Consider the following 10313-nt stretch of genomic DNA (forward strand, 5'->3'; position numbering starts at 1 on the left):
CTGAAGGCATTTTTTGGATTATGAGATGAGGCATGTGGCAGCACTGCTTCCAACAGCTTTTGGCAAGTTTAACATACTCCTTTCTAGAAAATGTGCTCATGACCACACTGTCATCTTTTAGGTATAATCCAGAGCATAGGGAGGCTGCCTTTATCACTTTGCTAAGGGTAGCCAGTGTTTACCAGGCATAGATCCATTTCCAGAATTTGCTCATTAAGGCCACTTCATGCCTGAATTCAAAGACTAAAAGCTACTCCACACTTATCAGAAGCTCTCCTTAAACTGATACAATTGAATGCTAGTCAAGGGCTTTCATAGATATACACTGTTAAAAAATCAAGAATAGTTAAATGAAGTGTAGAAGAGATACAAATTCAATTCATTCAGAAATGAAGTGCTGAAAAAGTACCTATTAAAGCAGCTAAGTAATGCAAATGCCTAGAGAGTATGTTAGCAGACACCCCAATCTGACTTTACTCTCACTGAATGTTCACTGTTGCAGAAGAATCATTTTCCTTTTGTCAAGTCAGAAGTTTCTGTATAAAATGTCATCTAAATTAAACACTGCAAAAGAAATGTCACCGACAGCTTTTAAAGACAAAATGCATGGGAATCCTCCGGGTTGATTCTTACGCTGAGAGGTGGGGAGAGAAAGAGACTGTGGCAGGGATCAAAGAGAGGTTTAATACAGCATTGTATGTCTTCAGTGGTTACTCAGTTTTAACTACACTTTTGCAAGATTCTGCAATATAAATTTAATTTCCCAAGAAAAGCCTGTTTTTCTAACTGGTTCATGATTACCAAAGGAAGAGGTGTCTAAGCCCACAAACAGATGTTGCTCAACTGCCTCAGCTTTTTGTTTGATACAGAAAAATAGAAGTGTGACTCAATAGTTATATCCTATGGAATTAATAAGAGGATTTTATATAGATGCTTTAAAACTACAAAACTGAAGAAAGCAGCAAAATACAGCACTCAGAAAGCTGAAGGTTTTTTTAAGTTGTCAATTAATAGGAAGAGCGGCTGGTGAGACCATTTTCAGCTTGTCTAGCAATATTTGCAACTATTTAGAAAGGAAAAGCAGGTGAAGAATGCATGGGGGAGAGGTTATAAAAGTTACAGCTGTATTAAAGTCCTTCATCCAATTAAGCATATAAACTGGTGTTGCAGGTTTTACCTGCAAAAGTTTGTTTAATATCAAGAGATCAAAAAGAATGTTATTGTGAAGTAACTCTCCCCACCACCACCCCAAAACATGACTATTTCTCTGCAAAACTGAGCAGTCTTGTACAATTTTCTTAGCTGTCATTTCAGCTCAGAAGGAATGAGTTTGCTCTCTCCCTTCTGACACTCTCCTAGTCTCAGCTATTCAAACTTCTGAAAAGCAACTAGATAAAATGAACAAAGTGCAAACAAAACATGGCACCCACTCCTCCTTCGTCCTACAAATTAGTACATGCCAGGATCCACCATCCCAAACACCTGCCCTACATATTTTTTCAGAAGCCGCTTAGTACTACCCGTCATCCAAAGCCACAGAGAAATCGCTCAAAAACTTGTTCTGCTTGACCTCCTTGAATCAGTTCCTCTCATATTATCTGCTGCCTCTTGCTAAATTATTTGACCTAAGCTTTTGAACCGGTCACTTAGCATTTTGTCCTTATGGTATTTTTGATAAGGATTTCCTCTCTGTCTTGAAAATGAATTAATAAAGTTGTGACCAAGTTTCATTCCTAATCTATTAAATCCTTCTTTCTTTTCTTCTAGGGGACTTGGATACAAGCAGAAACTAGTCCATCCTGAGCTTAAAACTTACATATACCCCCTGAGATAGATTCTTTTTTCCCCTTCCAGTTATTCAAAGCTGTATTCAAATCTTATATTTCCAGCTTCAGTTTTAATTTGGATTGACAATAACAATCTTTCCTGAGTTCTTTGACCTTTCCCCTCCAGGAACTTATCCTAGTTATCTCCCAGGGAATACAAGGGACAGGCCATTACAGAGCTGGGACAAAGTGCTCCATTAGAGTTCAGTGCCTGAATCAGCAGTATGCCAGCTTAACGAGCTGACACAAATTATTGTGCCTTTCTGGAAACAAGTGGACTTCTTGTCTCAGGAGACCAATATGAAGTGACATATTGAGGCAAGCACTGGCATTTCCATCATCACTGTTGCCAGGGCTTAAGCTTAAGGACAAGCCTACCGCTGATCTAAACAGCATGCAGCATCAGTACATAAAGCCATAAGAAAATTGCCAGGTCATAGCAGTGAGGCATCACTTTGACTCTCTGAGAGCCGTGGGTTAAAATGACTCAAGGAAGCTTTAAAAAGAAATTGCATTTGTTACATAAACCTTTATATGGGGCTCTGTGTCTTCTCCCAGCACAGGGCTGGCAGCAGGAATAAAGCCTGGGAAATGGATACCAGGAAACAAAAAAGGAAACCCAGTCATTTTCACCATTTTCATGCCTGCTTGCCTTCTTCCCACCCCCTCCACCACCTACTTCTGTACATATCTTGGTCCAAGTAGAGCTATGGTAACAGAGAAAGAAACATATATTTCTGGATTAATAACCCTGTCCCACCATTTCAATCCAGTGTCTAATACTAACCTACTAGACACTGAGAACCTGGTACAACATCCTATGGGTATCCCATTGAGCACAAGCTGTTGTATCAGGTCTAACATAAAAGGAAGTTCACTTCAGTGTGACAGCAATGGGAGATATCAATGTGCTGCAGGTATTCAGGTTACCTTAAGGGCTCTATGACCTCCTTGTGCCAAAATCTCCCTTTAAAGTAAAGCAGCTTTGTAGACAAATAGGCAGTTTGTATCAGTTTGACCCACTTTGGGTTTATGCCAGTGTGCCTCCACTAGTAGGACAGAACATAGAGAAATGGAAGGAAGAGATGGAAAACTTACCAAAACATGACCTAATTTATTTTTTTAACATTGACTCTGAAATGGTTTTAAGGTTATTCCTTTTTCCTCTACCCTTATTGTCCCACCTTACTTCACACAGAGAAACACACAACACCAGAACACAGAGGTTCTGCCTGACAGCTCACTGTGCACAGCCACACCAATAAATAAAAAAATCCCTGCAGCCCAACAAACAGCAGTCAACTAAGGTGACTGGAGTAGAGAAGCACTCTTACTGCAAAGAAATACATATTATTACTAGCTTTGAGTAATGCCTTTGTGGCTTGCAACAAGTGTGGTCCCCATTGTGCAACACTTTGCCCCCAGCAGCATCTTTGGTCTCCTACCTTCCTCATTTTTGGTCATTTGGCGAGACATGAGCAAGGAGGATGCTGATCCACTGAGCAATGGGGCAACTGAACAATTTTTACTCATCATCTCTGTCTTTGGCCATTTCAGTTCTCAATAGATGCTGCCAGCAGACAAGAAGGCAATTTGAGAAGTAAGCTACAGCCTGTCTTGGGTAAACACAGGAAAAGAACGCTACGTTTTAGGAGTCCAGTCTGAATTCAACTCAGAGCAAAAACGTATTTCACTGCAGTCTACTGCAGTTCATTCTGGTACCACAAACCCTCCTGGAACAGGCCACTGTCCTCCTGGTGTACTCCTGTTCATGCCTGCGTGGCTTTTGTTCTGTAGCTAGTGGGAAGTTAGTCTTTTGCTAAATAGCAAAATTATTCTGTGCTGTTCTCCTCGGTCCCTGCTGTCTCACTAGGTGGTGGCTCTCCAGCACTTCTCTCAAAGCATAAGACAGTAATTCCTCATTTTAAATTATGTTTGTCTCAGTTTTTTAAGTGTGGTTGTTACTGTACTGTGAGCATACATAATACTTCGCAGACTAGGGGAAAAGAATTGTCTGTCCTGTCTGGCATATATCAAAAAATTCAAAGTGTGCTAAACAGAATACCTGTTGAAACAAGGGAAGACAGAGCTGTACTTGATTTCAGTTCAGCTTTTCCTCATACCTGCAGCTGCACAATGCTGCAATTCAGCTGTATCCCACTGTGCAAAGAAAGGATTTACTGACACAGAACAACTGAGTATTCAATATCTGCACATCACCTGGTCTTAAATAACCCAGCTGGGGTATCAGAAGCAGCTTACATCTGTTAGCTCAGCACTCTACACAGACCATTGTACTCTGCTTAGCAGGCAGAGCACAGCACAGCACTAGCACAGCTATGCTGCTGGTACCAGCACAGGTAGCTCTGCTTGACCCCTCACTGTGCTATACCTAACATGCTTCAGTCACAAAGTTTGATGCATAATGGAATTAACCAGGCGTAAGTGAAGCTCAGATGGTTATACTGGTCCAGGACCGGCATCACAGGAGAAAGTGAGGATTGTTAAGATCTGATAACGCCCGTCAGAAAGTGTTTCTGTAATACACTTCATGGGAATTCACTGATTTGCAGAGGGTTTTTTTGGTGAGGAAGGCTGAGTTTCAACATTTTTAAAATTTACATCTTGAAAGCATTTCAAAGTCATCTAAACACTTTGTTTTGACATTTTTTAAAAATGAAGAATTGTCTTGCTTTGGTTCAGAATGATTGCTTTAAAATTGAAGCAGTTAAAGTCTAAATAAAATATTTGCCTTCAGCTGATACTTTGCTTATCAACATTTTTATTCAAAAAATTCAAATGGGTCTAAAGTTTGATACAGGAATATCTAATACAGTAATATCTCAAATCCCTGGCTTTCTCAACCTGTAATATCCAACCCAGTTCTGCTTGTCAGCAAAGAAATCAGATGCAGAAACTTTGCTGAATCACTTGTGCTCTGTGGAAGGATCCAGGCTCTCACATTCACACCGAAGCGAGAGCACAGCAAGCGTAAGAGAGGTTCCAACACCATTGTTACCCTGCTTCAATGGAGACAACTTGAAAGTTGAGGCTTAAAGTGTCATAAGGATTGAAAAGTCGTGGTAGGTGAAAGGATCAAAAGAAGCAATTATATATTGGAGTAAGGGTAGGTGAGAGGAGCACATGAAAGAAAGTTTAAGCTGAAGCTCTGTGTCATTGCCCAAGGTAAGAGCTGCTCCTGTCCATGTGCTGTTTGAGAAAGGAAGACCTTACACCACAGGATCATGCTTGACATGACGCAGGATTACAACATCTTCATTTAACGTATTTCCTAGTCTGAACAATATTCAAAAGGAGCACATCTCACAAGAAAGCATCCATAAATCCAAATACTATTCTTAGCAATTTCCTTCAACCTTCAGTAAATTTAGTGCTGGGTAAAAGGCAGCCAAACTGACAGCCCTGAGAAATGAAGCCTTTAGTTATCCCAGAAATGCCAGAGAAGGTGTAATCGCAGACTTCCTACATTGCTTTGGTCATCTCGATGGAGGATATCCAGGGCTGAAGAAGAAATTCCAGACCAAGGTCTCTGTCTGCAGCATCTGTCATCAAATGCCTAGCGAGCCTGCTTTTTGTTTTCATGGAGATTCTTCTCCACTAGAAACTGAACAGAATTATTTTAGCAAATCCTCCAGAGACCCATTAGACAGGAATAAGCTTAATTAAGTGCTAGTCAATCCAGATGCAAACTGGTAAGGGAATCTGCAAAGCGCAGATCATCAGACATATCACATTCAATGAACAGAAATCCTTCCTCTGTCTTCTTGCTCTATTTTCTGAGCCCTCAAGGGAGTTCTTGGTGACACCCATACTCACCAGTACTGAAGAAATTATATTAGATGCCTTTTTTGTTTTGAGGTAGAAACATGCCGGCATGACGTTGTATGCAATGAGACCAGCAAAGCTCTTACAGACCCTGTGGCAAGACAAGGGTCACTAATCAGACAGAATAGGTTTGTGCATGTCCCCTCTGCTTGTGAAAGATACACGTGGTTTCTGGATGAACAATTAATGCTGCACTGGGTGCTACTCACATCTAATAGTAACCCTTTTGAGAGTTTTCTTCTGTTTTCCACTCCTCAGTTTGAGCCAGTCTCTCTCACATTGGCAGCATTTTCATCATGAAACATTTATTCATTTAAAGTTCTTAGTCATCTAGATACACTTCCTTTTTCATTTGCATACATAGCTTCCAACTTGTTAGCTTCCATGTGTAACCTGACCTGTCATACATGGCAGAAATTGCAGAAATCGGGCCTGATTGTTACCAGGCCTTGTAGAGATCTCTCCCTGCAATGCCTTGTAGATACTTTGTGTTTCGAGAATCCTACCCTGGAAAGACATGCTAAAACCAGACTTCATCCAAAGAAATTCAGCTTTAATCTTGCTGTGCCTTGGGTCCCCAGATAAGCAGAGGAGCACTATCTCACTTTTACAGATAGGGTTTTATGGGAATAAATATCACATTACTTAAAAACTATCTTGATTCTGTAGCATTCAGAGAATGCTAAATGTACATAGCCTAAACCAAACCAATGCACACATACATCTAACTTCCTATTTTTTTCCTTGTCACTTCTTTACAAAAGTTTATTCTGGATTTATGATGGCAACATTGACATACCAATCCATCATGGCATGCTACCAAAGTCCAAGCACCTATAAGAAGTAGGAGTTTGAGCAGTAAATATCTTGCCAATACAGCTTTGATAGAAGTTCACACTCTCTCCCTCTACAAGCAGGTAAGTGACAGGCACTGGCTATGATGCAGAGAGCAAAGTTTGTGAAGAGCAACAAAGTAGCTTTTAGGTCCCAGATTCCTTCATCACTTGCATGACTTGTATTTTCTGTTTTCTAGAAGTGCCTTAAAAGAAAAGAAGCAGTGGATGGAAATTCATTTTGGAAGTTACCCGAGCTCTGAGATCCCGAGCTCATCAGTCAGCACAGCTCTATACAGGCAGAGAATCTCACACCAATGTTTCAACTATGACCGGCCATCCTGAACTGGTAACAAGGTTTAATGAAAGCTCATGCCCTCCTTCCCTGAAAAGACTTTCAGATTCTGCTTTTCAGATCATAAATTTCACATGCAGGCCATCAATGGACTAAATTTCTCCCCCTTTTTGGTTCACCTTGTAGGACAGAAGAAGATCTTGCAGCAGAACCAACAGTAGAACCACTGAAGTCACTCAGTGACCAAAGTTACATGTTAAACCATGTACTTCTCATCCTATTATAAACCTTTTATGCCCATGTCCCACCTCAAGTTCAGATCACACACTATGAAGTGAACTTAGTTCTTTGATTATTTGCTGTACCTGGGAGGAATTTTCCCTTCTCAGCCCAATTCCACCATCAAGAAGGGCCGAAACTTTACCTGCAGATCATACTGCAATTTTGTGAGGCTTTTATCTTCCTGGGTTTTTTTTGCCACAATGAGCTTAATCTCATGTTGGAGCACAAAACCTGTCTTTTCTGATGGAGAAAAACAATGGGAGGTTATGAAATGATTCTGTAATTGACTGACTGCACATGCACAGGGGAATTATAAGCAGTCGTTAAGATGCTAAAACAGGAAAAATGCATCATGAAGAATTCACACTAGTTTACCTGGATATTTTCACATAGGATTTTAAATAGATCTTATTGCTTATTCCCAGATAAGGTTACCACCATACTGCCACAGAATACCTTGTATTCCTGTGTGGACTTTCTACCATTTCTATAATTCTGTTACTTTTTTTTTTTTTTCTGTTAAGCCGCATCAGCTAAGGGCAGTGCCTTGATAAGAGGTCTTGGGGGTGATGGTCAGGAGACTAGGTACATAGCAATGACTGATCACAGCATGTTTTCTCTTTTCCGTAGTCCTGGAGCAACAACACTTAAAGAACTTACATTGTTAAAGACACATGTGATACACCTCATGATCTTGAACACTTGCAGTTTTCCACACAGAGGCGTTATAATCACCTGGTTTAGCAATTCTGTGCAGCATCTTTGCAGGATGTTTTAATCCTGATTTGTACCTAAACTTGTGTAATGTTTCTATAGACTATTATAAATTGGCTGTACTCTCTAACTGCTGTATTTCAGTGGCTACAGAAGCGATCTCTCTGGAGCTCTTGCAGGAGAAGTACTGTATTTATCATATTTAGCTAACTACCTGCCTTCCAAACTGTCATACTCAGATGCCTCTCTACCTTTGGCGCATTTTCCCCTTCATATTACTGTTTCGATTAAGGAGCTATTATTATGCAGGCATACAGATTGGGACCCAACATACAGAAAATAATTAATTACCTGTAGCCACACAGACAGGGAGCTTGAATCAACATTTTTAGTTTCCAGCAAAGCACCTCAAAATTCTTCAGCGATTCAGTAACAGTCAAGCAAAGATTTTATAACAATGTTGACAACTAAAACACTTGCATTCTGTTTCAACTGCAGGGAACCTGGAGATCTCTGTTGCATTTATTTCTGTGTGAAACAAAGCAGCACATCAAGTGTTCTGAAGAATTGTTACTTCTTTCCAAAATTGTCCAAGTTGCCTAGTGTTTGCAAATATGCCTGCAATTACTCTTGAGACTGGGCAGAAACAAGCAATAGTATTGTAAGCTCACTCAGAGAAGCTTAGAAACAGAATGGACAGGTAAATTTAGCATACTGTATTGTTTGCACTGGACTTGATGTCCAAATTTCAAAGAACAACAAGAAACAGCACACCTCCTGCTAGAAGGCCCTAACTCAGGTCGCTGATTATAAAGATATGAGAGAGCCAGAGAGTAGGCTGGCTGAGTTTTCTCCCACCTTTGGATATTAGATATCACTGAAGTGGAACCAAAAGAAAGAAAATAGAAGTTTGGCAGGGAAATAACTTGTGTTGAAAGTACCTGTGTTTCAGTATCCCACTGCATCTGACTTTGATCTGACAGTGTTTGAGATCTCTTTTGCGTGACTATGCAATGCAGTGGTCTGAATACCCCATTTTTTTGTCAGCAGCATTCAGACTGTAGTCTGCATCCATTGCTCACACAGCCTGTTTCTGCATCAGGTGTCCAAGTCTACCATCCCTAATTAGTATGTTTAGGCTAAGCCACACAGACTGAGTATTTGAGCATAAGGGTGCTGTGGCACACACTTTCCAATGAGGCTGGGTGGCCATAAACTAACCTCAAGACACAGCTGAGCCCAAGCTGTGCAGTGGAGCACAGCAGACTAGATTGGTTAGGCCAAGAGCGATGTACTGTCCCTTTGCCACGCTGCCTGTAAGTCCCTTGTCTTGAACATGCCTCTGTCTCCATCACAATGAAACAGAAATGAAATTAATGCATTGATCCTAAATTGGTTTATGTAATTTGTTTTAGACATAGTATGTCATCTCCATATGAAGGGAATCATGTAAAGAATACATCATCTGTTCTTCTTCCCCAGACAAAAGACAGAGCCAAACTAGAAAGATACAAAAGAAAGCGCAAAGTGGAGCATACATGCAAAACAGACTGTTATTTGATAGTCTCTTCATCGTTCTGAAAGCCAGCATCTAATGCAGGCTTCTGGCACAAGCTGGATACCTGCTAAGAGTGGGCATATTGAATTATTCATGCTTTTGGTTATAAATAATGCACTGCCGGCATATATCTAATTTAAATAGACCCACAAACCCCAGCGGATTAGTCCCTGCATGCTGCCTAAAAGTAACAGATCATCTAGCCAAAGTCTCTTGGCTATTGCCTGCCCTCAGCAAGGCTCTTCTGGAGGATAACATTTTAAAGAATTTTTCTCTGATGTTTTGTTGATACAGCGATAATATTTTGTATGTAAGAGCTTAAGAGACTTCAGTAGTAGCACTGCACTATACCAGGACACTGCCTGCTTGGAACTGTTCCTGCATAATTTTCCTGTATGATCATCCCGTAATGACAGCACTGTTCTCGCTAACAATGGGACTGCACATCCCATACTGCAGACAGAGTTAAAGAGTTGGTAACCCTACCAAGGAAGGAAGCTATACCTCAGGACAATGGTTCTTAGACATTATTTAAACAACAAAAACAAAGCATGCACTTAGACCTTAAGTACCATGTTTTAATAAAAAGGCTATATCCCTTGCTTCTCTGTACTTGAATTTTGTACATCAGTATCTACCTCCTGAATCTTTGCTGTGACCAGCAAACAATAGGGTAGTACTAGCTCAACAACCCTCCTGTCCTCAGCATAAATCTTAATGTAGGCTACAATCAAGGGAAGTTGGGGTAACATTCATTTTGCAGTATCTCACAGGGAATCCAAGGAGGATTTGTACTTCTGAGATAACAAAAACCTTGTAGACTGCAAATTTACCAGCTTCTCTAGAAAAGATTTTTAAATTCTGACTGACAAAAACAGTCCTGTCTCACCTGAGCTCCCTTTGTGAGATCCTGAGAAGTACTGTCTATCCGAGGTTATGAACGCCCAGTATAAGCTCAG

The 10313-nt window shown here is 40.5% G+C and overlaps 1 long non-coding RNA gene across 3 annotated transcripts in view; it reads left to right on the forward strand.

Moving 5' to 3' along the window:
- LOC114018033 (uncharacterized) overlaps positions 1–9949 on the forward strand; it is a 56295-nt gene extending 46346 nt beyond the window's left edge. The window contains exons 4-6 of one of the 3 annotated variants that reach the window (XR_008733347.1): positions 6437–6589; positions 6706–6854; positions 8295–9949. This is a non-coding gene — a long non-coding RNA (uncharacterized LOC114018033). Of the gene's footprint in view, positions 1–6436; positions 6590–6705 lie in introns of all 3 variants that reach the window. The other 2 variants (XR_003563428.2, XR_003563429.2) reach the window with 2 other exon arrangements.
- Positions 9950–10313: the final 364 nt, after the last annotated feature.

This window comes from Falco cherrug, chromosome 7 (assembly GCF_023634085.1).
Source record: "Falco cherrug isolate bFalChe1 chromosome 7, bFalChe1.pri, whole genome shotgun sequence".
Lineage (NCBI taxonomy): Eukaryota > Metazoa > Chordata > Aves > Falconiformes > Falconidae > Falco > Falco cherrug.